Genomic DNA, 27,325 nt, shown 5'->3' with positions numbered 1-27,325 from the left:
CAGTTTTTGAAAGGAATACTTCCTGCAGCTTAGGTTTTTCATGGTGGAGAGAGGCTCTGTTTGATCCAGATAGGCCCATTCATCTGAGTTGAAGAAAAACATGTATATTTCAAAAGAAAGTCGTCCGAGTTAGAAGCAGGAGCATCTACCACATTGTTTCCCTGTGAGAATTGTGGTATTTTCTTAACAGAATACTTCCTGACTCTTGGGCTCTTCAAGGTGGAGATAGGCTCACTTCGCTCTAAGTAGGCCTCTGCAGCAAACATGAAGAAACACATGTATCTATCACCAAAATCTTCTATGATAGAAGCTGCAGCCTCTACCACATTTTTTTCCCTGAGAATTGAGTTAGTTTTTGAAGGAAATACTTCCTGCAAATTAGTTTTCAAAGTGGAGATAGGCTCTGCTTGCTTCTACAGGCCTATTCAGCTCAGTTGAAGAAACACATGTATCTCTCGAAAGAAAACCATTTATTTTAGAAGAAGGAGAATGAAGCACAGTTTCCCATTGAGAGTCAGGTTAGTTTATCAGAGGAATACTTTTGGCAACGTAGGTTTTTCAAGGTGGAGATTGGTTCACTTGGCTCCAAATAGGCCTATTCATCAGAGTTGAAGAAACACATGTATCTCTGCAAAGAAAGCCGTGTATGGTAGAAGGTGCAGCATGCTGCCTATTGTTTACCTGTGAGAACTGTGTTAGTTTTGGAAAGTAATACTTCCTGCAATTAGGGTTTTTCAAGATGGAGATAGGCTTTCTTTATTACAAATATGCCTCTTCAGCTACGTTGATAAAACACTTGTATCTCCAAAAAATCCAAATGTGTCGGAATCAGGAGCATCTACCACATTGTGTCCCCATGAGAATTGAGTTGGTTTTTGAAAATAATACTTCCTGCAAATCACAGTTTTGAAGCTATTGAAAACCTCATTTTGTTCCAAAGAGGCTTATTCCATTCAGTGAAGAAGCACATGTATCTCTCCAAAGTAATCCATCTGGGTTAAAAGGGGGAGCCTCGATCACTTTGTTTCCCTGTGAGAATTGACTTAGTTCTTCAAAGGAATTATTCCTGCAACTTAGGTGTTTCAAAGTGTTTATAGACTCTGTTTGCTCTAAATATGGCTATTAAGCTGAGTTGAAGAAACACATGTATCTCTTGAAACAAAACCATCTATGTTAGAATGAGGACCATGCAGCATCGTGTTTCCTTGTGAGAATTCAGTGAAATTTTGACAGGAATCCTTCCCGGAAAGCAAAGATTTCAAGGTGGCGAAAAGCTCATTTTTTTCCAATAGGTCTACTTGCAAAGTTGAAGAATCGCATGGATCTCTCTAACGAAAACCATGTGTGTGAGGAGCCACACTTTCCAGCACCTTGTTCCCCTGTGTGAAAGGAGTGCGTTTTTGAAAGGAATGCTTCCGGAAAATCATAGTTTTCAAGGTGGATAAAGGCACATTTTGTTCCAGATAACCCTATTCTCCTATGTTGAACAAGCACATATATCTCTCAAAAGAAAACATTCAGTGTTAGAAGCTGAAGCTTCTAGTACATTGTTTCCTTTTGAGAATTCGGTCATTTTTTCAGAGGAATGCTTCCTGCAACATAGGTATTTCAAAGGGGAGGGTGGCTCTGTTTGCCCCAAATAGGCATATTCAGCAGAGTGAGAAACACATGTGTCCCACCACAGAAAACCTTCTAGGTTAGAAGCTGAAGCATTAGCACATTGTTTACTTGTTGCAATTGAATTTGTTTTAGAAAGGCATATTTCCCAAATAGTAGAATTTTCAAGGTGATGCAAGGGTCATTTTGTTCAAAGAGGCCTACTTAAGCGAGTTGACATCACCCATGTATCTCTCAAAGAAAACCATCCAAGTTAGAAGCAGCAGCAGCTAGCACATTGTTTCCTTTGGAGAATTCAGTTAGTTAGAGATCGGAATATTCCTGCAGATGATAGTTTTCACAGGAAAGAAAGGTTCATTTTGTAACCAATAAGCCTTATCAGCAAAGTTGAAGAAACACCTGTATCTCTCAAAACAAAGCCATCTGAGTTCGTACATGGAGCTTCCTGCACATTTTTACATGGAGAATTGAGTTGGTTGTTCACAGAAAAACTACCTGCAAGTCTTAGTTTTCTAGAGGGAGAAAGAGTCGTTTTGTTCCAAACAGGCTTTTCAGCAAAAATGAAGAAACAAATGTATCTCTCCAACGAAAATTGTAAAAGTAAGAAGCCGCAGCATCTAGGGCATTGTTTCCCAACGAGATTTGAGTGAATTTTTGAAAGAAATACTTCCTGAAAATCTTGATTTTCAAAGTGAAGAAAAGCTCCTAAGTTCCCAGTAGGCCTATTCAATTGAGTTGACAAAAAACATGTATCGCTTGATAGAAAACTATCTGTGTTAATATGAGGAGCATGTAGCAAATTGTTTTCTGTAAGAATTGTGTCAGTTGTAGAAAGGAATACTGCCTGAAAACGTTAGTTTTTCAAGGAGGAGAAAGGAAAATTTGCTTCCAAGAGGCATATTCAGGTGAGTGGACAAAAATAAAGTATCTCTGAAAAGAAAATCGCTTGAGTTAGAAGCTGGAGCTTCAAGACTTTGTATCCCTGTTAGAATTGCATGAGTATTTGAAAGGAATTCTTACGGCCACGTGATTGTTCAATGCGGACATAGGCTCTCTTTCTTCCAAATAGGCGTATAGAACTGAGTTGATGAAACACATGTATCTCTCAAAGGAAAACCATCTAGTTAGAAAGACAAGCATCTAGCACATTGTTTCCATGTGAGAAATGAGTTCTTTTTTTTATTTAATACTTCCTGGAAATCACAGTTTTCAACATGGAGAAAGGCTCCTTTAGTTCCAATAAGCCTATTCAGCTACATTGGCAAAACAAATGTATCTCTTGAAAGAAAGCCATCTGTTTCATCTAGTGCATTGGCTTTCCGTGAGCATTGAGGTAGCTTTTGAAAGGGAAAGTTCATTTCAGTTGCTAGAAGGCAGGTATAGACTTGGTTTGATGGAAATAGGCTGGTTCAGCTGTGTTGAAGATGCACATGTATCTCTCGAAGGAAAACCAACTATGCAGCTTCTAAGCTGCAGCATGTAGCACATTTTTTCCATGAGAATTAAGTTAGTTTTTGTTAAATAACTCCTGGAAATCATAGCTCTCAAATGCGGAAATATTACCTGCCAATCAGTTTTCTAGAGGGAGAAAGAGTCATTTTGTTCCAAACAGGCTTCTTCTGCAAAAATGAAGAAACAAATGAATCTCTCCAATGAAACCATGAAACTAAGAAGCCGCAGCATCCACCACATTGTTTCCCAGTGAGATTTGAGTGAGTTTTTGAAAGAAATACTTGCGGAAAATCATGGTTTTCAAAGTGGAGAAAAGCTCATAAGTTCCCTGTAGGCCTATTCAATTGACTAGATGAAAAAGTGTATCGCTTGAGAGAAAACTGTCCATGTTAATAGCAGGAGCATCCAGCACATTGTTTCTCTGTAAGAATTGTGTTTGTTTTCGAAAGGCATACATCTTTCAAACCATAGCTTTCAAGGAGGAGAAAGAAAAATTTGGTTCCAAGAGGCATATTCAGTTGGTAGACAAAAATAAAGTATGTCTGAAAAGCAAATCATGTGAGTTACAATCTGGAGCTTCTAGAATTTGTATCCCTGTGAGAATTGAGTTCCTTTTTGAAAGGAATACTTAGTGCCATGTGGATCTCTCAATGTGGTGATAGGCTCTCTTGGTTCCAAATGGGCCTATGCAACTGACTTGATGAAACACATGTATCTCTCAATGGAAAACCATCTACTTAGAAACAGGAGCATCTGGCACATTGCTTTCATGTGAGAAGGGGTTAGTTTTTTTATTTACTCCTTCCTGGAAATCCTAGATTTCAACGTGGAGAAAGGCTCTTTTAGTTCCACTAGACCTATTCAGCTACGTAGAAAAAACAAATGTATCTCTTGAAAGAAAACCATCTGTGTAAGAAACAGGAGAATCTAGTGTGTTGGCTCCCCGTGACAATTGAGCTAGCTTTTGAAGGGAAACTTCATTTCAGGTGCTACAAGACAGAGATAGACTCAGTTTGATCGAAATAGGCCGATTCAGCTGTATTGAAGAAGCACAAGTATCTCTCAAAGGAAAACGAGCAATGTCAGAAACGGCAGCATCTAGCACATTTTTTCCATGAGAATTAAGTTAGTTTTTGTTTAATAACTCCTGGAAATCATAGTTTTCAAGGTGGAGATAGGCTCTCTTTACTCCAAATCAGCCTATTCACCTCCGCTGAGGAAACGCAGAAGCCTCTCAAAAGAAAACCATCTCTGTTAGAAATGCCGCATCTTGTGCATTGTTTCCCTGTGAGAATTGAGTGAGTTTCTGACAGAAATACTTCCTGGAAATCACAGTTTTCAAGGTGGAGAAATGCCCATTTGTTTCCTACTACACCGCTAAGGCTAAGTTGAAGGAAAACATAAATCTCTCGAAAGAAAACCATCTGTTCAAGGAGCTGCTGCTTGTAGCACATTGTTTCCCTTTGAGGACTAAGTTTGTATTGAGAAGGAAGACTTCCTGCAGCTTTATTGTTTCAAGATGAAGACTGGCTGTGTTTGATCTAAACAGGCTCTGCAGCTTAACTCAAGATACACATGGATCTCTCCAAAGAACACCATCATGTTGAAGCTGCAGCATTGAGCACACTGTCTCTGAGGGTGAATTCAGTTAGTTTTTGAAAGGAGTATTTAAAGCAAATCAAAGTTTCAAGGTGGAGAAATGTCAATTAGTTCTAAATAGGCCTATAAAGCTATGTTGAGGAAACACAAATATCTCTCAAAGGAAAACCATCTGTGTCAAAAGGAGGACCATCCACCAACTGGTTTCCCCGTGGGAACTGCATCAGTTTTTGAAAGGAATACTTCCTGCAGCTTAGGTTTTTCATGGTGGAGAGAGGCTCTGTTTGATCCAGATAGGCCCATTCATCTGAGTTGAAGAAAAACATGTATATTTCAAAAGAAAGTCGTCCGAGTTAGAAGCAGGAGCATCTACCACATTGTTTCCCTGTGAGAATTGTGGTATTTTCTTAACAGAATACTTCCTGACTCTTGGGCTCTTCAAGGTGGAGATAGGCTCACTTCGCTCTAAGTAGGCCTCTGCAGCAAACATGAAGAAACACATGTATCTATCACCAAAATCTTCTATGATAGAAGCTGCAGCCTCTACCACATTTTTTCCCTGAGAATTGAGTTAGTTTTTGAAGGAAATACTTCCTGCAAATTAGTTTTCAAAGTGGAGATAGGCTCTGCTTGCTTCTACAGGCCTATTCAGCTCAGTTGAAGAAACACATGTATCTCTCGAAAGAAAACCATTTATTTTAGAAGAAGGAGAATGAAGCACAGTTTCCCATTGAGAGTCAGGTTAGTTTATCAGAGGAATACTTTTGGCAACGTAGGTTTTTCAAGGTGGAGATTGGTTCACTTGGCTCCAAATAGGCCTATTCATCAGAGTTGAAGAAACACATGTATCTCTGCAAAGAAAGCCGTGTATGGTAGAAGGTGCAGCATGCTGCCTATTGTTTACCTGTGAGAACTGTGTTAGTTTTGGAAAGTAATACTTCCTGCAATTAGGGTTTTTCAAGATGGAGATAGGCTTTCTTTATTACAAATATGCCTCTTCAGCTACGTTGATAAAACACTTGTATCTCCAAAAAATCCAAATGTGTCGGAATCAGGAGCATCTACCACATTGTGTCCCCATGAGAATTGAGTTGGTTTTTGAAAATAATACTTCCTGCAAATCACAGTTTTGAAGCTATTGAAAACCTCATTTTGTTCCAAAGAGGCTTATTCCATTCAGTGAAGAAGCACATGTATCTCTCCAAAGTAATCCATCTGGGTTAAAAGGGGGAGCCTCGATCACTTTGTTTCCCTGTGAGAATTGACTTAGTTCTTCAAAGGAATTATTCCTGCAACTTAGGTGTTTCAAAGTGTTTATAGACTCTGTTTGCTCTAAATATGGCTATTAAGCTGAGTTGAAGAAACACATGTATCTCTTGAAACAAAACCATCTATGTTAGAATGAGGACCATGCAGCATCGTGTTTCCTTGTGAGAATTCAGTGAAATTTTGACAGGAATCCTTCCCGGAAAGCAAAGATTTCAAGGTGGCGAAAAGCTCATTTTTTTCCAATAGGTCTACTTGCAAAGTTGAAGAATCGCATGGATCTCTCTAACGAAAACCATGTGTGTGAGGAGCCACACTTTCCAGCACCTTGTTCCCCTGTGTGAAAGGAGTGCGTTTTTGAAAGGAATGCTTCCTGAAAATCATAGTTTTCAAGGTGGATAAAGGCACATTTTGTTCCAGATAACCCTATTCTCCTATGTTGAACAAGCACATATATCTCTCAAAAGAAAACATTCAGTGTTAGAAGCTGAAGCTTCTAGTACATTGTTTCCTTTTGAGAATTCGGTCATTTTTTCAGAGGAATGCTTCCTGCAACATAGGTATTTCAAAGGGGAGGGTGGCTCTGTTTGCCCCAAATAGGCATATTCAGCAGAGTGAGAAACACATGTGTCCCACCACAGAAAACCTTCTAGGTTAGAAGCTGAAGCATTAGCACATTGTTTACTTGTTGCAATTGAATTTGTTTTAGAAAGGCATATTTCCCAAATAGTAGAATTTTCAAGGTGATGCAAGGGTCATTTTGTTCAAAGAGGCCTACTTAAGCGAGTTGACATCACCCATGTATCTCTCAAAGAAAACCATCCAAGTTAGAAGCAGCAGCAGCTAGCACATTGTTTCCTTTGGAGAATTCAGTTAGTTAGAGATCGGAATATTCCTGCAGATGATAGTTTTCACAGGAAAGAAAGGTTCATTTTGTAACCAATAAGCCTTATCAGCAAAGTTGAAGAAACACCTGTATCTCTCAAAACAAAGCCATCTGAGTTCGTACATGGAGCTTCCTGCACATTTTTACATGGAGAATTGAGTTGGTTGTTCACAGAAAAACTACCTGCAAGTCTTAGTTTTCTAGAGGGAGAAAGAGTCGTTTTGTTCCAAACAGGCTTTTCAGCAAAAATGAAGAAACAAATGTATCTCTCCAACGAAAATTGTAAAAGTAAGAAGCCGCAGCATCTAGGGCATTGTTTCCCAACGAGATTTGAGTGAATTTTTGAAAGAAATACTTCCTGAAAATCTTGATTTTCAAAGTGAAGAAAAGCTCCTAAGTTCCCAGTAGGCCTATTCAATTGAGTTGACAAAAAACATGTATCGCTTGATAGAAAACTATCTGTGTTAATATGAGGAGCATGTAGCAAATTGTTTTCTGTAAGAATTGTGTCAGTTGTAGAAAGGAATACTGCCTGAAAACGTTAGTTTTTCAAGGAGGAGAAAGGAAAATTTGCTTCCAAGAGGCATATTCAGGTGAGTGGACAAAAATAAAGTATCTCTGAAAAGAAAATCGCTTGAGTTAGAAGCTGGAGCTTCAAGACTTTGTATCCCTGTTAGAATTGCATGAGTATTTGAAAGGAATTCTTACGGCCACGTGATTGTTCAATGCGGACATAGGCTCTCTTTCTTCCAAATAGGCGTATAGAACTGAGTTGATGAAACACATGTATCTCTCAAAGGAAAACCATCTAGTTAGAAAGACAAGCATCTAGCACATTGTTTCCATGTGAGAAATGAGTTCTTTTTTTTATTTAATACTTCCTGGAAATCACAGTTTTCAACATGGAGAAAGGCTCCTTTAGTTCCAATAAGCCTATTCAGCTACATTGGCAAAACAAATGTATCTCTTGAAAGAAAGCCATCTGTTTCATCTAGTGCATTGGCTTTCCGTGAGCATTGAGGTAGCTTTTGAAAGGGAAAGTTCATTTCAGTTGCTAGAAGGCAGGTATAGACTTGGTTTGATGGAAATAGGCTGGTTCAGCTGTGTTGAAGATGCACATGTATCTCTCGAAGGAAAACCAACTATGCAGCTTCTAAGCTGCAGCATGTAGCACATTTTTTCCATGAGAATTAAGTTAGTTTTTGTTAAATAACTCCTGGAAATCATAGCTCTCAAATGCGGAAATATTACCTGCCAATCAGTTTTCTAGAGGGAGAAAGAGTCATTTTGTTCCAAACAGGCTTCTTCTGCAAAAATGAAGAAACAAATGAATCTCTCCAATGAAACCATGAAACTAAGAAGCCGCAGCATCCACCACATTGTTTCCCAGTGAGATTTGAGTGAGTTTTTGAAAGAAATACTTGCGGAAAATCATGGTTTTCAAAGTGGAGAAAAGCTCATAAGTTCCCTGTAGGCCTATTCAATTGACTAGATGAAAAAGTGTATCGCTTGAGAGAAAACTGTCCATGTTAATAGCAGGAGCATCCAGCACATTGTTTCCCTGTAAGAATTGTGTTTGTTTTCGAAAGGCATACATCTTTCAAACCATAGCTTTCAAGGAGGAGAAAGAAAAATTTGGTTCCAAGAGGCATATTCAGTTGGTAGACAAAAATAAAGTATGTCTGAAAAGCAAATCATGTGAGTTACAATCTGGAGCTTCTAGAATTTGTATCCCTGTGAGAATTGAGTTCCTTTTTGAAAGGAATACTTAGTGCCATGTGGATCTCTCAATGTGGTGATAGGCTCTCTTGGTTCCAAATGGGCCTATGCAACTGACTTGATGAAACACATGTATCTCTCAATGGAAAACCATCTACTTAGAAACAGGAGCATCTGGCACATTGCTTTCATGTGAGAAGGGGTTAGTTTTTTTATTTACTCCTTCCTGGAAATCCTAGATTTCAACGTGGAGAAAGGCTCTTTTAGTTCCACTAGACCTATTCAGCAAAGTAGAAAAAACAAATGTATCTCTTGAAAGAAAACCATCTGTGTAAGAAACAGGAGAATCTAGTGTGTTGGCTCCCCGTGACAATTGAGCTAGCTTTTGAAGGGAAACTTCATTTCAGGTGCTACAAGACAGAGATAGACTCAGTTTGATCGAAATAGGCCGATTCAGCTGTATTGAAGAAGCACAAGTATCTCTCAAAGGAAAACGAGCAATGTCAGAAACGGCAGCATCTAGCACATTTTTTTCCATGAGAATTAAGTTAGTTTTTGTTTAATAACTCCTGGAAATCATAGTTTTCAAGGTGGAGATAGGCTCTCTTTACTCCAAATCAGCCTATTCACCTCCGCTGAGGAAACGCAGAAGCCTCTCAAAAGAAAACCATCTCTGTTAGAAATGCCGCATCTTGTGCATTGTTTCCCTGTGAGAATTGAGTGAGTTTCTGACAGAAATACTTCCTGGAAATCACAGTTTTCAAGGTGGAGAAATGCCCATTTGTTTCCTACTACACCGCTAAGGCTAAGTTGAAGGAAAACATAAATCTCTCGAAAGAAAACCATCTGTTCAAGGAGCTGCTGCTTGTAGCACATTGTTTCCCTTTGATTACTAGGTTTGTATTGAGAAGGAAGACTTCCTGCAGCTTTATTGTTTCAAGATGAAGACTGGCTGTGTTTGATCTAAACAGGCTCTGCAGCTTAACTCAAGATACACATGGATCTCTCCAAAGAACACCATCATGTTGAAGCTGCAGCATTGAGCACACTGTCTCCGAGGGTGAATTCAGTTAGTTTTTGAAAGGAGTATTTAAAGCAAATCAAAGTTTCAAGGTGGAGAAATGTCAATTAGTTCTAAATAGGCCTATAAAGCTATGTTGAGGAAACACAAATATCTCTCAAAGGAAAACCATCTGTGTCAAAAGGAGGACCATCCACCAACTGGTTTCCCTGTGGGAACTGCATCAGTTTTTGAAAGGAATACTTCCTGCAGCTTAGGTTTTTCATGGTGGAGAGAGGCTCTGTTTGATCCAGATAGGCCCATTCATCTGAGTTGAAGAAAAACATGTATATTTCAAAAGAAAGTCGTCCGAGTTAGAAGCAGGAGCATCTACCACATTGTTTCCCTGTGAGAATTGTGGTATTTTCTTAACAGAATACTTCCTGACTCTTGGGCTCTTCAAGGTGGAGATAGGCTCACTTCGCTCTAAGTAGGCCTCTGCAGCAAACATGAAGAAACACATGTATCTATCACCAAAATCTTCTATGATAGAAGCTGCAGCCTCTACCACATTTTTTTCCCTGAGAATTGAGTTAGTTTTTGAAGGAAATACTTCCTGCAAATTAGTTTTCAAAGTGGAGATAGGCTCTGCTTGCTTCTACAGGCCTATTCAGCTCAGTTGAAGAAACACATGTATCTCTCGAAAGAAAACCATTTATTTTAGAAGAAGGAGAATGAAGCACAGTTTCCCATTGAGAGTCAGGTTAGTTTATCAGAGGAATACTTTTGGCAACGTAGGTTTTTCAAGGTGGAGATTGGTTCACTTGGCTCCAAATAGGCCTATTCATCAGAGTTGAAGAAACACATGTATCTCTGCAAAGAAAGCCGTGTATGGTAGAAGGTGCAGCATGCTGCCTATTGTTTACCTGTGAGAACTGTGTTAGTTTTGGAAAGTAATACTTCCTGCAATTAGGGTTTTTCAAGATGGAGATAGGCTTTCTTTATTACAAATATGCCTCTTCAGCTACGTTGATAAAACACTTGTATCTCCAAAAAATCCAAATGTGTCGGAATCAGGAGCATCTACCACATTGTGTCCCCATGAGAATTGAGTTAGTTTTTGAAAATAATACTTCCTGCAAATCACAGTTTTGAAGCTATTGAAAACCTCATTTTGTTCCAAAGAGGCTTATTCCATTCAGTGAAGAAGCACATGTATCTCTCCAAAGTAATCCATCTGGGTTAAAAGGGGGAGCCTCGATCACTTTGTTTCCCTGTGAGAATTGACTTAGTTCTTCAAAGGAATTATTCCTGCAACTTAGGTGTTTCAAAGTGTTTATAGACTCTGTTTGCTCTAAATATGGCTATTAAGCTGAGTTGAAGAAACACATGTATCTCTTGAAACAAAACCATCTATGTTAGAATGAGGACCATGCAGCATCGTGTTTCCTTGTGAGAATTCAGTGAAATTTTGACAGGAATCCTTCCCGGAAAGCAAAGATTTCAAGGTGGCGAAAAGCTCATTTTTTTCCAATAGGTCTACTTGCAAAGTTGAAGAATCGCATGGATCTCTCTAACGAAAACCATGTGTGTGAGGAGCCACACTTTCCAGCACCTTGTTCCCCTGTGTGAAAGGAGTGCGTTTTTGAAAGGAATGCTTCCTGAAAATCATAGTTTTCAAGGTGGATAAAGGCACATTTTGTTCCAGATAACCCTATTCTCCTATGTTGAACAAGCACATATATCTCTCAAAAGAAAACATTCAGTGTTAGAAGCTGAAGCTTCTAGTACATTGTTTCCTTTTGAGAATTCGGTCATTTTTTCAGAGGAATGCTTCCTGCAACATAGGTATTTCAAAGGGGAGGGTGGCTCTGTTTGCCCCAAATAGGCATATTCAGCAGAGTGAGAAACACATGTGTCCCACCACAGAAAACCTTCTAGGTTAGAAGCTGAAGCATTAGCACATTGTTTACTTGTTGCAATTGAATTTGTTTTAGAAAGGCATATTTCCCAAATAGTAGAATTTTCAAGGTGATGCAAGGGTCATTTTGTTCAAAGAGGCCTACTTAAGCGAGTTGACATCACCCATGTATCTCTCAAAGAAAACCATCCAAGTTAGAAGCAGCAGCAGCTAGCACATTGTTTCCTTTGGAGAATTCAGTTAGTTAGAGATCGGAATATTCCTGCAGATGATAGTTTTCACAGGAAAGAAAGGTTCATTTTGTAACCAATAAGCCTTATCAGCAAAGTTGAAGAAACACCTGTATCTCTCAAAACAAAGCCATCTGAGTTCGTACATGGAGCTTCCTGCACATTTTTACATGGAGAATTGAGTTGGTTGTTCACAGAAAAACTACCTGCAAGTCTTAGTTTTCTAGAGGGAGAAAGAGTCGTTTTGTTCCAAACAGGCTTTTCAGCAAAAATGAAGAAACAAATGTATCTCTCCAACGAAAATTGTAAAAGTAAGAAGCCGCAGCATCTAGGGCATTGTTTCCCAACGAGATTTGAGTGAATTTTTGAAAGAAATACTTCCTGAAAATCTTGATTTTCAAAGTGAAGAAAAGCTCCTAAGTTCCCAGTAGGCCTATTCAATTGAGTTGACAAAAAACATGTATCGCTTGATAGAAAACTATCTGTGTTAATATGAGGAGCATGTAGCAAATTGTTTTCTGTAAGAATTGTGTCAGTTGTAGAAAGGAATACTGCCTGAAAACGTTAGTTTTTCAAGGAGGAGAAAGGAAAATTTGCTTCCAAGAGGCATATTCAGGTGAGTGGACAAAAATAAAGTATCTCTGAAAAGAAAATCGCTTGAGTTAGAAGCTGGAGCTTCAAGACTTTGTATCCCTGTTAGAATTGCATGAGTATTTGAAAGGAATTCTTACGGCCACGTGATTGTTCAATGCGGACATAGGCTCTCTTTCTTCCAAATAGGCGTATAGAACTGAGTTGATGAAACACATGTATCTCTCAAAGGAAAACCATCTAGTTAGAAAGACAAGCATCTAGCACATTGTTTCCATGTGAGAAATGAGTTCTTTTTTTTATTTAATACTTCCTGGAAATCACAGTTTTCAACATGGAGAAAGGCTCCTTTAGTTCCAATAAGCCTATTCAGCTACATTGGCAAAACAAATGTATCTCTTGAAAGAAAGCCATCTGTTTCATCTAGTGCATTGGCTTTCCGTGAGCATTGAGGTAGCTTTTGAAAGGGAAAGTTCATTTCAGTTGCTAGAAGGCAGGTATAGACTTGGTTTGATGGAAATAGGCTGGTTCAGCTGTGTTGAAGATGCACATGTATCTCTCGAAGGAAAACCAACTATGCAGCTTCTAAGCTGCAGCATGTAGCACATTTTTTCCATGAGAATTAAGTTAGTTTTTGTTAAATAACTCCTGGAAATCATAGCTCTCAAATGCGGAAATATTACCTGCCAATCAGTTTTCTAGAGGGAGAAAGAGTCATTTTGTTCCAAACAGGCTTCTTCTGCAAAAATGAAGAAACAAATGAATCTCTCCAATGAAACCATGAAACTAAGAAGCCGCAGCATCCACCACATTGTTTCCCAGTGAGATTTGAGTGAGTTTTTGAAAGAAATACTTGCGGAAAATCATGGTTTTCAAAGTGGAGAAAAGCTCATAAGTTCCCTGTAGGCCTATTCAATTGACTAGATGAAAAAGTGTATCGCTTGAGAGAAAACTGTCCATGTTAATAGCAGGAGCATCCAGCACATTGTTTCCCTGTAAGAATTGTGTTTGTTTTCGAAAGGCATACATCTTTCAAACCATAGCTTTCAAGGAGGAGAAAGAAAAATTTGGTTCCAAGAGGCATATTCAGTTGGTAGACAAAAATAAAGTATGTCTGAAAAGCAAATCATGTGAGTTACAATCTGGAGCTTCTAGAATTTGTATCCCTGTGAGAATTGAGTTCCTTTTTGAAAGGAATACTTAGTGCCATGTGGATCTCTCAATGTGGTGATAGGCTCTCTTGGTTCCAAATGGGCCTATGCAACTGACTTGATGAAACACATGTATCTCTCAATGGAAAACCATCTACTTAGAAACAGGAGCATCTGGCACATTGCTTTCATGTGAGAAGGGGTTAGTTTTTTTATTTACTCCTTCCTGGAAATCCTAGATTTCAACGTGGAGAAAGGCTCTTTTAGTTCCACTAGACCTATTCAGCAAAGTAGAAAAAACAAATGTATCTCTTGAAAGAAAACCATCTGTGTAAGAAACAGGAGAATCTAGTGTGTTGGCTCCCCGTGACAATTGAGCTAGCTTTTGAAGGGAAACTTCATTTCAGGTGCTACAAGACAGAGATAGACTCAGTTTGATCGAAATAGGCCGATTCAGCTGTATTGAAGAAGCACAAGTATCTCTCAAAGGAAAACGAGCAATGTCAGAAACGGCAGCATCTAGCACATTTTTTCCATGAGAATTAAGTTAGTTTTTGTTTAATAACTCCTGGAAATCATAGTTTTCAAGGTGGAGATAGGCTCTCTTTACTCCAAATCAGCCTATTCACCTCCGCTGAGGAAACGCAGAAGCCTCTCAAAAGAAAACCATCTCTGTTAGAAATGCCGCATCTTGTGCATTGTTTCCCTGTGAGAATTGAGTGAGTTTCTGACAGAAATACTTCCTGGAAATCACAGTTTTCAAGGTGGAGAAATGCCCATTTGTTTCCTACTACACCGCTAAGGCTAAGTTGAAGGAAAACATAAATCTCTCGAAAGAAAACCATCTGTTCAAGGAGCTGCTGCTTGTAGCACATTGTTTCCCTTTGAGGACTAAGTTTGTATTGAGAAGGAAGACTTCCTGCAGCTTTATTGTTTCAAGATGAAGACTGGCTGTGTTTGATCTAAACAGGCTCTGCAGCTTAACTCAAGATACACATGGATCTCTCCAAAGAACACCATCATGTTGAAGCTGCAGCATTGAGCACACTGTCTCTGAGGGTGAATTCAGTTAGTTTTTGAAAGGAGTATTTAAAGCAAATCAAAGTTTCAAGGTGGAGAAATGTCAATTAGTTCTAAATAGGCCTATAAAGCTATGTTGAGGAAACACAAATATCTCTCAAAGGAAAACCATCTGTGTCAAAAGGAGGACCATCCACCAACTGGTTTCCCTGTGGGAACTGCATCAGTTTTTGAAAGGAATACTTCCTGCAGCTTAGGTTTTTCATGGTGGAGAGAGGCTCTGTTTGATCCAGATAGGCCCATTCATCTGAGTTGAAGAAAAACATGTATATTTCAAAAGAAAGTCGTCCGAGTTAGAAGCAGGAGCATCTACCACATTGTTTCCCTGTGAGAATTGTGGTATTTTCTTAACAGAATACTTCCTGACTCTTGGGCTCTTCAAGGTGGAGATAGGCTCACTTCGCTCTAAGTAGGCCTCTGCAGCAAACATGAAGAAACACATGTATCTATCACCAAAATCTTCTATGATAGAAGCTGCAGCCTCTACCACATTTTTTTCCCTGAGAATTGAGTTAGTTTTTGAAGGAAATACTTCCTGCAAATTAGTTTTCAAAGTGGAGATAGGCTCTGCTTGCTTCTACAGGCCTATTCAGCTCAGTTGAAGAAACACATGTATCTCTCGAAAGAAAACCATTTATTTTAGAAGAAGGAGAATGAAGCACAGTTTCCCATTGAGAGTCAGGTTAGTTTATCAGAGGAATACTTTTGGCAACGTAGGTTTTTCAAGGTGGAGATTGGTTCACTTGGCTCCAAATAGGCCTATTCATCAGAGTTGAAGAAACACATGTATCTCTGCAAAGAAAGCCGTGTATGGTAGAAGGTGCAGCATGCTGCCTATTGTTTACCTGTGAGAACTGTGTTAGTTTTGGAAAGTAATACTTCCTGCAATTAGGGTTTTTCAAGATGGAGATAGGCTTTCTTTATTACAAATATGCCTCTTCAGCTACGTTGATAAAACACTTGTATCTCCAAAAAATCCAAATGTGTCGGAATCAGGAGCATCTACCACATTGTGTCCCCATGAGAATTGAGTTAGTTTTTGAAAATAATACTTCCTGCAAATCACAGTTTTGAAGCTATTGAAAACCTCATTTTGTTCCAAAGAGGCTTATTCCATTCAGTGAAGAAGCACATGTATCTCTCCAAAGTAATCCATCTGGGTTAAAAGGGGGAGCCTCGATCACTTTGTTTCCCTGTGAGAATTGACTTAGTTCTTCAAAGGAATTATTCCTGCAACTTAGGTGTTTCAAAGTGTTTATAGACTCTGTTTGCTCTAAATATGGCTATTAAGCTGAGTTGAAGAAACACATGTATCTCTTGAAACAAAACCATCTATGTTAGAATGAGGACCATGCAGCATCGTGTTTCCTTGTGAGAATTCAGTGAAATTTTGACAGGAATCCTTCCCGGAAAGCAAAGATTTCAAGGTGGCGAAAAGCTCATTTTTTTCCAATAGGTCTACTTGCAAAGTTGAAGAATCGCATGGATCTCTCTAACGAAAACCATGTGTGTGAGGAGCCACACTTTCCAGCACCTTGTTCCCCTGTGTGAAAGGAGTGCGTTTTTGAAAGGAATGCTTCCTGAAAATCATAGTTTTCAAGGTGGATAAAGGCACATTTTGTTCCAGATAACCCTATTCTCCTATGTTGAACAAGCACATATATCTCTCAAAAGAAAACATTCAGTGTTAGAAGCTGAAGCTTCTAGTACATTGTTTCCTTTTGAGAATTCGGTCATTTTTTCAGAGGAATGCTTCCTGCAACATAGGTATTTCAAAGGGGAGGGTGGCTCTGTTTGCCCCAAATAGGCATATTCAGCAGAGTGAGAAACACATGTGTCCCACCACAGAAAACCTTCTAGGTTAGAAGCTGAAGCATTAGCACATTGTTTACTTGTTGCAATTGAATTTGTTTTAGAAAGGCATATTTCCCAAATAGTAGAATTTTCAAGGTGATGCAAGGGTCATTTTGTTCAAAGAGGCCTACTTAAGCGAGTTGACATCACCCATGTATCTCTCAAAGAAAACCATCCAAGTTAGAAGCAGCAGCAGCTAGCACATTGTTTCCTTTGGAGAATTCAGTTAGTTAGAGATCGGAATATTCCTGCAGATGATAGTTTTCACAGGAAAGAAAGGTTCATTTTGTAACCAATAAGCCTTATCAGCAAAGTTGAAGAAACACCTGTATCTCTCAAAACAAAGCCATCTGAGTTCGTACATGGAGCTTCCTGCACATTCTTACATGGAGAATTGAGTTGGTTGTTCACAGAAAAACTACCTGCAAGTCTTAGTTTTCTAGAGGGAGAAAGAGTCGTTTTGTTCCAAACAGGCTTTTCAGCAAAAATGAAGAAACAAATGTATCTCTCCAACGAAAATTGTAAAAGTAAGAAGCCGCAGCATCTAGGGCATTGTTTCCCAACGAGATTTGAGTGAATTTTTGAAAGAAATACTTCCTGAAAATCTTGATTTTCAAAGTGAAGAAAAGCTCCTAAGTTCCCAGTAGGCCTATTCAATTGAGTTGACAAAAAACATGTATCGCTTGATAGAAAACTATCTGTGTTAATATGAGGAGCATGTAGCAAATTGTTTTCTGTAAGAATTGTGTCAGTTGTAGAAAGGAATACTGCCTGAAAACGTTAGTTTTTCAAGGAGGAGAAAGGAAAATTTGCTTCCAAGAGGCATATTCAGGTGAGTGGACAAAAATAAAGTATCTCTGAAAAGAAAATCGCTTGAGTTAGAAGCTGGAGCTTCAAGACTTTGTATCCCTGTTAGAATTGCATGAGTATTTGAAAGGAATTCTTACGGCCACGTGATTGTTCAATGCGGACATAGGCTCTCTTTCTTCCAAATAGGCGTATAGAACTGAGTTGATGAAACACATGTATCTCTCAAAGGAAAACCATCTAGTTAGAAAGACAAGCATCTAGCACATTGTTTCCATGTGAGAAATGAGTTCTTTTTTTTATTTAATACTTCCTGGAAATCACAGTTTTCAACATGGAGAAAGGCTCCTTTAGTTCCAATAAGCCTATTCAGCTACATTGGCAAAACAAATGTATCTCTTGAAAGAAAGCCATCTGTTTCATCTAGTGCATTGGCTTTCCGTGAGCATTGAGGTAGCTTTTGAAAGGGAAAGTTCATTTCAGTTGCTAGAAGGCAGGTATAGACTTGGTTTGATGGAAATAGGCTGGTTCAGCTGTGTTGAAGATGCACATGTATCTCTCGAAGGAAAACCAACTATGCAGCTTCTAAGCTGCAGCATGTAGCACATTTTTTCCATGAGAATTAAGTTAGTTTTTGTTAAATAACTCCTGGAAATCATAGCTCTCAAATGCGGAAATATTACCTGCCAATCAGTTTTCTAGAGGGAGAAAGAGTCATTTTGTTCCAAACAGGCTTCTTCTGCAAAAATGAAGAAACAAATGAATCTCTCCAATGAAACCATGAAACTAAGAAGCCGCAGCATCCACCACATTGTTTCCCAGTGAGATTTGAGTGAGTTTTTGAAAGAAATACTTGCGGAAAATCATGGTTTTCAAAGTGGAGAAAAGCTCATAAGTTCCCTGTAGGCCTATTCAATTGACTAGATGAAAAAGTGTATCGCTTGAGAGAAAACTGTCCATGTTAATAGCAGGAGCATCCAGCACATTGTTTCCCTGTAAGAATTGTGTTTGTTTTCGAAAGGCATACATCTTTCAAACCATAGCTTTCAAGGAGGAGAAAGAAAAATTTGGTTCCAAGAGGCATATTCAGTTGGTAGACAAAAATAAAGTATGTCTGAAAAGCAAATCATGTGAGTTACAATCTGGAGCTTCTAGAATTTGTATCCCTGTGAGAATTGAGTTCCTTTTTGAAAGGAATACTTAGTGCCATGTGGATCTCTCAATGTGGTGATAGGCTCTCTTGGTTCCAAATGGGCCTATGCAACTGACTTGATGAAACACATGTATCTCTCAATGGAAAACCATCTACTTAGAAACAGGAGCATCTGGCACATTGCTTTCATGTGAGAAGGGGTTAGTTTTTTTATTTACTCCTTCCTGGAAATCCTAGATTTCAACGTGGAGAAAGGCTCTTTTAGTTCCACTAGACCTATTCAGCAAAGTAGAAAAAACAAATGTATCTCTTGAAAGAAAACCATCTGTGTAAGAAACAGGAGAATCTAGTGTGTTGGCTCCCCGTGACAATTGAGCTAGCTTTTGAAGGGAAACTTCATTTCAGGTGCTACAAGACAGAGATAGACTCAGTTTGATCGAAATAGGCCGATTCAGCTGTATTGAAGAAGCACAAGTATCTCTCAAAGGAAAACGAGCAATGTCAGAAACGGCAGCATCTAGCACATTTTTTCCATGAGAATTAAGTTAGTTTTTGTTTAATAACTCCTGGAAATCATAGTTTTCAAGGTGGAGATAGGCTCTCTTTACTCCAAATCAGCCTATTCACCTCCGCTGAGGAAACGCAGAAGCCTCTCAAAAGAAAACCATCTCTGTTAGAAATGCCGCATCTTGTGCATTGTTTCCCTGTGAGAATTGAGTGAGTTTCTGACAGAAATACTTCCTGGAAATCACAGTTTTCAAGGTGGAGAAATGCCCATTTGTTTCCTACTACACCGCTAAGGCTAAGTTGAAGGAAAACATAAATCTCTCGAAAGAAAACCATCTGTTCAAGGAGCTGCTGCTTGTAGCACATTGTTTCCCTTTGATTACTAAGTTTGTATTGAGAAGGAAGACTTCCTGCAGCTTTATTGTTTCAAGATGAAGACTGGCTGTGTTTGATCTAAACAGGCTCTGCAGCTTAACTCAAGATACACATGGATCTCTCCAAAGAACACCATCATGTTGAAGCTGCAGCATTGAGCACACTGTCTCCGAGGGTGAATTCAGTTAGTTTTTGAAAGGAGTATTTAAAGCAAATCAAAGTTTCAAGGTGGAGAAATGTCAATTAGTTCTAAATAGGCCTATAAAGCTATGTTGAGGAAACACAAATATCTCTCAAAGGAAAACCATCTGTGTCAAAAGGAGGACCATCCACCAACTGGTTTCCCTGTGGGAACTGCATCAGTTTTTGAAAGGAATACTTCCTGCAGCTTAGGTTTTTCATGGTGGAGAGAGGCTCTGTTTGATCCAGATAGGCCCATTCATCTGAGTTGAAGAAAAACATGTATATTTCAAAAGAAAGTCGTCCGAGTTAGAAGCAGGAGCATCTACCACATTGTTTCCCTGTGAGAATTGTGGTATTTTCTTAACAGAATACTTCCTGACTCTTGGGCTCTTCAAGGTGGAGATAGGCTCACTTCGCTCTAAGTAGGCCTCTGCAGCAAACATGAAGAAACACATGTATCTATCACCAAAATCTTCTATGATAGAAGCTGCAGCCTCTACCACATTTTTTTCCCTGAGAATTGAGTTAGTTTTTGAAGGAAATACTTCCTGCAAATTAGTTTTCAAAGTGGAGATAGGCTCTGCTTGCTTCTACAGGCCTATTCAGCTCAGTTGAAGAAACACATGTATCTCTCGAAAGAAAACCATTTATTTTAGAAGAAGGAGAATGAAGCACAGTTTCCCATTGAGAGTCAGGTTAGTTTATCAGAGGAATACTTTTGGCAACGTAGGTTTTTCAAGGTGGAGATTGGTTCACTTGGCTCCAAATAGGCCTATTCATCAGAGTTGAAGAAACACATGTATCTCTGCAAAGAAAGCCGTGTATGGTAGAAGGTGCAGCATGCTGCCTATTGTTTACCTGTGAGAACTGTGTTAGTTTTGGAAAGTAATACTTCCTGCAATTAGGGTTTTTCAAGATGGAGATAGGCTTTCTTTATTACAAATATGCCTCTTCAGCTACGTTGATAAAACACTTGTATCTCCAAAAAATCCAAATGTGTCGGAATCAGGAGCATCTACCACATTGTGTCCCCATGAGAATTGAGTTAGTTTTTGAAAATAATACTTCCTGCAAATCACAGTTTTGAAGCTATTGAAAACCTCATTTTGTTCCAAAGAGGCTTATTCCATTCAGTGAAGAAGCACATGTATCTCTCCAAAGTAATCCATCTGGGTTAAAAGGGGGAGCCTCGATCACTTTGTTTCCCTGTGAGAATTGACTTAGTTCTTCAAAGGAATTATTCCTGCAACTTAGGTGTTTCAAAGTGTTTATAGACTCTGTTTGCTCTAAATATGGCTATTAAGCTGAGTTGAAGAAACACATGTATCTCTTGAAACAAAACCATCTATGTTAGAATGAGGACCATGCAGCATCGTGTTTCCTTGTGAGAATTCAGTGAAATTTTGACAGGAATCCTTCCCGGAAAGCAAAGATTTCAAGGTGGCGAAAAGCTCATTTTTTTCCAATAGGTCTACTTGCAAAGTTGAAGAATCGCATGGATCTCTCTAACGAAAACCATGTGTGTGAGGAGCCACACTTTCCAGCACCTTGTTCCCCTGTGTGAAAGGAGTGCGTTTTTGAAAGGAATGCTTCCTGAAAATCATAGTTTTCAAGGTGGATAAAGGCACATTTTGTTCCAGATAACCCTATTCTCCTATGTTGAACAAGCACATATATCTCTCAAAAGAAAACATTCAGTGTTAGAAGCTGAAGCTTCTAGTACATTGTTTCCTTTTGAGAATTCGGTCATTTTTTCAGAGGAATGCTTCCTGCAACATAGGTATTTCAAAGGGGAGGGTGGCTCTGTTTGCCCCAAATAGGCATATTCAGCAGAGTGAGAAACACATGTGTCCCACCACAGAAAACCTTCTAGGTTAGAAGCTGAAGCATTAGCACATTGTTTACTTGTTGCAATTGAATTTGTTTTAGAAAGGCATATTTCCCAAATAGTAGAATTTTCAAGGTGATGCAAGGGTCATTTTGTTCAAAGAGGCCTACTTAAGCGAGTTGACATCACCCATGTATCTCTCAAAGAAAACCATCCAAGTTAGAAGCAGCAGCAGCTAGCACATTGTTTCCTTTGGAGAATTCAGTTAGTTAGAGATCGGAATATTCCTGCAGATGATAGTTTTCACAGGAAAGAAAGGTTCATTTTGTAACCAATAAGCCTTATCAGCAAAGTTGAAGAAACACCTGTATCTCTCAAAACAAAGCCATCTGAGTTCGTACATGGAGCTTCCTGCACATTCTTACATGGAGAATTGAGTTGGTTGTTCACAGAAAAACTACCTGCAAGTCTTAGTTTTCTAGAGGGAGAAAGAGTCGTTTTGTTCCAAACAGGCTTTTCAGCAAAAATGAAGAAACAAATGTATCTCTCCAACGAAAATTGTAAAAGTAAGAAGCCGCAGCATCTAGGGCATTGTTTCCCAACGAGATTTGAGTGAATTTTTGAAAGAAATACTTCCTGAAAATCTTGATTTTCAAAGTGAAGAAAAGCTCCTAAGTTCCCAGTAGGCCTATTCAATTGAGTTGACAAAAAACATGTATCGCTTGATAGAAAACTATCTGTGTTAATATGAGGAGCATGTAGCAAATTGTTTTCTGTAAGAATTGTGTCAGTTGTAGAAAGGAATACTGCCTGAAAACGTTAGTTTTTCAAGGAGGAGAAAGGAAAATTTGCTTCCAAGAGGCATATTCAGGTGAGTGGACAAAAATAAAGTATCTCTGAAAAGAAAATCGCTTGAGTTAGAAGCTGGAGCTTCAAGACTTTGTATCCCTGTTAGAATTGCATGAGTATTTGAAAGGAATTCTTACGGCCACGTGATTGTTCAATGCGGACATAGGCTCTCTTTCTTCCAAATAGGCGTATAGAACTGAGTTGATGAAACACATGTATCTCTCAAAGGAAAACCATCTAGTTAGAAAGACAAGCATCTAGCACATTGTTTCCATGTGAGAAATGAGTTCTTTTTTTTATTTAATACTTCCTGGAAATCACAGTTTTCAACATGGAGAAAGGCTCCTTTAGTTCCAATAAGCCTATTCAGCTACATTGGCAAAACAAATGTATCTCTTGAAAGAAAGCCATCTGTTTCATCTAGTGCATTGGCTTTCCGTGAGCATTGAGGTAGCTTTTGAAAGGGAAAGTTCATTTCAGTTGCTAGAAGGCAGGTATAGACTTGGTTTGATGGAAATAGGCTGGTTCAGCTGTGTTGAAGATGCACATGTATCTCTCGAAGGAAAACCAACTATGCAGCTTCTAAGCTGCAGCATGTAGCACATTTTTTCCATGAGAATTAAGTTAGTTTTTGTTAAATAACTCCTGGAAATCATAGCTCTCAAATGCGGAAATATTACCTGCCAATCAGTTTTCTAGAGGGAGAAAGAGTCATTTTGTTCCAAACAGGCTTCTTCTGCAAAAATGAAGAAACAAATGAATCTCTCCAATGAAACCATGAAACTAAGAAGCCGCAGCATCCACCACATTGTTTCCCAGTGAGATTTGAGTGAGTTTTTGAAAGAAATACTTGCGGAAAATCATGGTTTTCAAAGTGGAGAAAAGCTCATAAGTTCCCTGTAGGCCTATTCAATTGACTAGATGAAAAAGTGTATCGCTTGAGAGAAAACTGTCCATGTTAATAGCAGGAGCATCCAGCACATTGTTTCCCTGTAAGAATTGTGTTTGTTTTCGAAAGGCATACATCTTTCAAACCATAGCTTTCAAGGAGGAGAAAGAAAAATTTGGTTCCAAGAGGCATATTCAGTTGGTAGACAAAAATAAAGTATGTCTGAAAAGCAAATCATGTGAGTTACAATCTGGAGCTTCTAGAATTTGTATCCCTGTGAGAATTGAGTTCCTTTTTGAAAGGAATACTTAGTGCCATGTGGATCTCTCAATGTGGTGATAGGCTCTCTTGGTTCCAAATGGGCCTATGCAACTGACTTGATGAAACACATGTATCTCTCAATGGAAAACCATCTACTTAGAAACAGGAGCATCTGGCACATTGCTTTCATGTGAGAAGGGGTTAGTTTTTTTATTTACTCCTTCCTGGAAATCCTAGATTTCAACGTGGAGAAAGGCTCTTTTAGTTCCACTAGACCTATTCAGCTACGTAGAAAAAACAAATGTATCTCTTGAAAGAAAACCATCTGTGTAAGAAACAGGAGAATCTAGTGTGTTGGCTCCCCGTGACAATTGAGCTAGCTTTTGAAGGGAAACTTCATTTCAGGTGCTACAAGACAGAGATAGACTCAGTTTGATCGAAATAGGCCGATTCAGCTGTATTGAAGAAGCACAAGTATCTCTCAAAGGAAAACGAGCAATGTCAGAAACGGCAGCATCTAGCACATTTTTTCCATGAGAATTAAGTTAGTTTTTGTTTAATAACTCCTGGAAATCATAGTTTTCAAGGTGGAGATAGGCTCTCTTTACTCCAAATCAGCCTATTCACCTCCGCTGAGGAAACGCAGAAGCCTCTCAAAAGAAAACCATCTCTGTTAGAAATGCCGCATCTTGTGCATTGTTTCCCTGTGAGAATTGAGTGAGTTTCTGACAGAAATACTTCCTGGAAATCACAGTTTTCAAGGTGGAGAAATGCCCATTTGTTTCCTACTACACCGCTAAGGCTAAGTTGAAGGAAAACATAAATCTCTCGAAAGAAAACCATCTGTTCAAGGAGCTGCTGCTTGTAGCACATTGTTTCCCTTTGATTACTAAGTTTGTATTGAGAAGGAAGACTTCCTGCAGCTTTATTGTTTCAAGATGAAGACTGGCTGTGTTTGATCTAAACAGGCTCTGCAGCTTAACTCAAGATACACATGGATCTCTCCAAAGAACACCATCATGTTGAAGCTGCAGCATTGAGCACACTGTCTCCGAGGGTGAATTCAGTTAGTTTTTGAAAGGAGTATTTAAAGCAAATCAAAGTTTCAAGGTGGAGAAATGTCAATTAGTTCTAAATAGGCCTATAAAGCTATGTTGAGGAAACACAAATATCTCTCAAAGGAAAACCATCTGTGTCAAAAGGAGGACCATCCACCAACTGGTTTCCCTGTGGGAACTGCATCAGTTTTTGAAAGGAATACTTCCTGCAGCTTAGGTTTTTCATGGTGGAGAGAGGCTCTGTTTGATCCAGATAGGCCCATTCATCTGAGTTGAAGAAAAACATGTATATTTCAAAAGAAAGTCGTCCGAGTTAGAAGCAGGAGCATCTACCACATTGTTTCCCTGTGAGAATTGTGGTATTTTCTTAACAGAATACTTCCTGACTCTTGGGCTCTTCAAGGTGGAGATAGGCTCACTTCGCTCTAAGTAGGCCTCTGCAGCAAACATGAAGAAACACATGTATCTATCACCAAAATCTTCTATGATAGAAGCTGCAGCCTCTACCACATTTTTTTCCCTGAGAATTGAGTTAGTTTTTGAAGGAAATACTTCCTGCAAATTAGTTTTCAAAGTGGAGATAGGCTCTGCTTGCTTCTACAGGCCTATTCAGCTCAGTTGAAGAAACACATGTATCTCTCGAAAGAAAACCATTTATTTTAGAAGAAGGAGAATGAAGCACAGTTTCCCATTGAGAGTCAGGTTAGTTTATCAGAGGAATACTTTTGGCAACGTAGGTTTTTCAAGGTGGAGATTGGTTCACTTGGCTCCAAATAGGCCTATTCATCAGAGTTGAAGAAACACATGTATCTCTGCAAAGAAAGCCGTGTATGGTAGAAGGTGCAGCATGCTGCCTATTGTTTACCTGTGAGAACTGTGTTAGTTTTGGAAAGTAATACTTCCTGCAATTAGGGTTTTTCAAGATGGAGATAGGCTTTCTTTATTACAAATATGCCTCTTCAGCTACGTTGATAAAACACTTGTATCTCCAAAAAATCCAAATGTGTCGGAATCAGGAGCATCTACCACATTGTGTCCCCATGAGAATTGAGTTAGTTTTTGAAAATAATACTTCCTGCAAATCACAGTTTTGAAGCTATTGAAAACCTCATTTTGTTCCAAAGAGGCTTATTCCATTCAGTGAAGAAGCACATGTATCTCTCCAAAGTAATCCATCTGGGTTAAAAGGGGGAGCCTCGATCACTTTGTTTCCCTGTGAGAATTGACTTAGTTCTTCAAAGGAATTATTCCTGCAACTTAGGTGTTTCAAAGTGTTTATAGACTCTGTTTGCTCTAAATATGGCTATTAAGCTGAGTTGAAGAAACACATGTATCTCTTGAAACAAAACCATCTATGTTAGAATGAGGACCATGCAGCATCGTGTTTCCTTGTGAGAATTCAGTGAAATTTTGACAGGAATCCTTCCCGGAAAGCAAAGATTTCAAGGTGGCGAAAAGCTCATTTTTTTCCAATAGGTCTACTTGCAAAGTTGAAGAATCGCATGGATCTCTCTAACGAAAACCATGTGTGTGAGGAGCCACACTTTCCAGCACCTTGTTCCCCTGTGTGAAAGGAGTGCGTTTTTGAAAGGAATGCTTCCTGAAAATCATAGTTTTCAAGGTGGATAAAGGCACATTTTGTTCCAGATAACCCTATTCTCCTATGTTGAACAAGCACATATATCTCTCAAAAGAAAACATTCAGTGTTAGAAGCTGAAGCTTCTAGTACATTGTTTCCTTTTGAGAATTCGGTCATTTTTTCAGAGGAATGCTTCCTGCAACATAGGTATTTCAAAGGGGAGGGTGGCTCTGTTTGCCCCAAATAGGCATATTCAGCAGAGTGAGAAACACATGTGTCCCACCACAGAAAACCTTCTAGGTTAGAAGCTGAAGCATTAGCACATTGTTTACTTGTTGCAATTGAATTTGTTTTAGAAAGGCATATTTCCCAAATAGTAGAATTTTCAAGGTGATGCAAGGGTCATTTTGTTCAAAGAGGCCTACTTAAGCGAGTTGACATCACCCATGTATCTCTCAAAGAAAACCATCCAAGTTAGAAGCAGCAGCAGCTAGCACATTGTTTCCTTTGGAGAATTCAGTTAGTTAGAGATCGGAATATTCCTGCAGATGATAGTTTTCACAGGAAAGAAAGGTTCATTTTGTAACCAATAAGCCTTATCAGCAAAGTTGAAGAAACACCTGTATCTCTCAAAACAAAGCCATCTGAGTTCGTACATGGAGCTTCCTGCACATTCTTACATGGAGAATTGAGTTGGTTGTTCACAGAAAAACTACCTGCAAGTCTTAGTTTTCTAGAGGGAGAAAGAGTCGTTTTGTTCCAAACAGGCTTTTCAGCAAAAATGAAGAAACAAATGTATCTCTCCAACGAAAATTGTAAAAGTAAGAAGCCGCAGCATCTAGGGCATTGTTTCCCAACGAGATTTGAGTGAATTTTTGAAAGAAATACTTCCTGAAAATCTTGATTTTCAAAGTGAAGAAAAGCTCCTAAGTTCCCAGTAGGCCTATTCAATTGAGTTGACAAAAAACATGTATCGCTTGATAGAAAACTATCTGTGTTAATATGAGGAGCATGTAGCAAATTGTTTTCTGTAAGAATTGTGTCAGTTGTAGAAAGGAATACTGCCTGAAAACGTTAGTTTTTCAAGGAGGAGAAAGGAAAATTTGCTTCCAAGAGGCATATTCAGGTGAGTGGACAAAAATAAAGTATCTCTGAAAAGAAAATCGCTTGAGTTAGAAGCTGGAGCTTCAAGACTTTGTATCCCTGTTAGAATTGCATGAGTATTTGAAAGGAATTCTTACGGCCACGTGATTGTTCAATGCGGACATAGGCTCTCTTTCTTCCAAATAGGCGTATAGAACTGAGTTGATGAAACACATGTATCTCTCAAAGGAAAACCATCTAGTTAGAAAGACAAGCATCTAGCACATTGTTTCCATGTGAGAAATGAGTTCTTTTTTTTATTTAATACTTCCTGGAAATCACAGTTTTCAACATGGAGAAAGGCTCCTTTAGTTCCAATAAGCCTA

The sequence above is a fragment of the Castor canadensis genome, chromosome 15 (genome assembly GCF_047511655.1).
Source record: "Castor canadensis chromosome 15, mCasCan1.hap1v2, whole genome shotgun sequence".
Lineage (NCBI taxonomy): Eukaryota > Metazoa > Chordata > Mammalia > Rodentia > Castoridae > Castor > Castor canadensis.
This window is presented reverse-complemented; position numbering follows the sequence as displayed.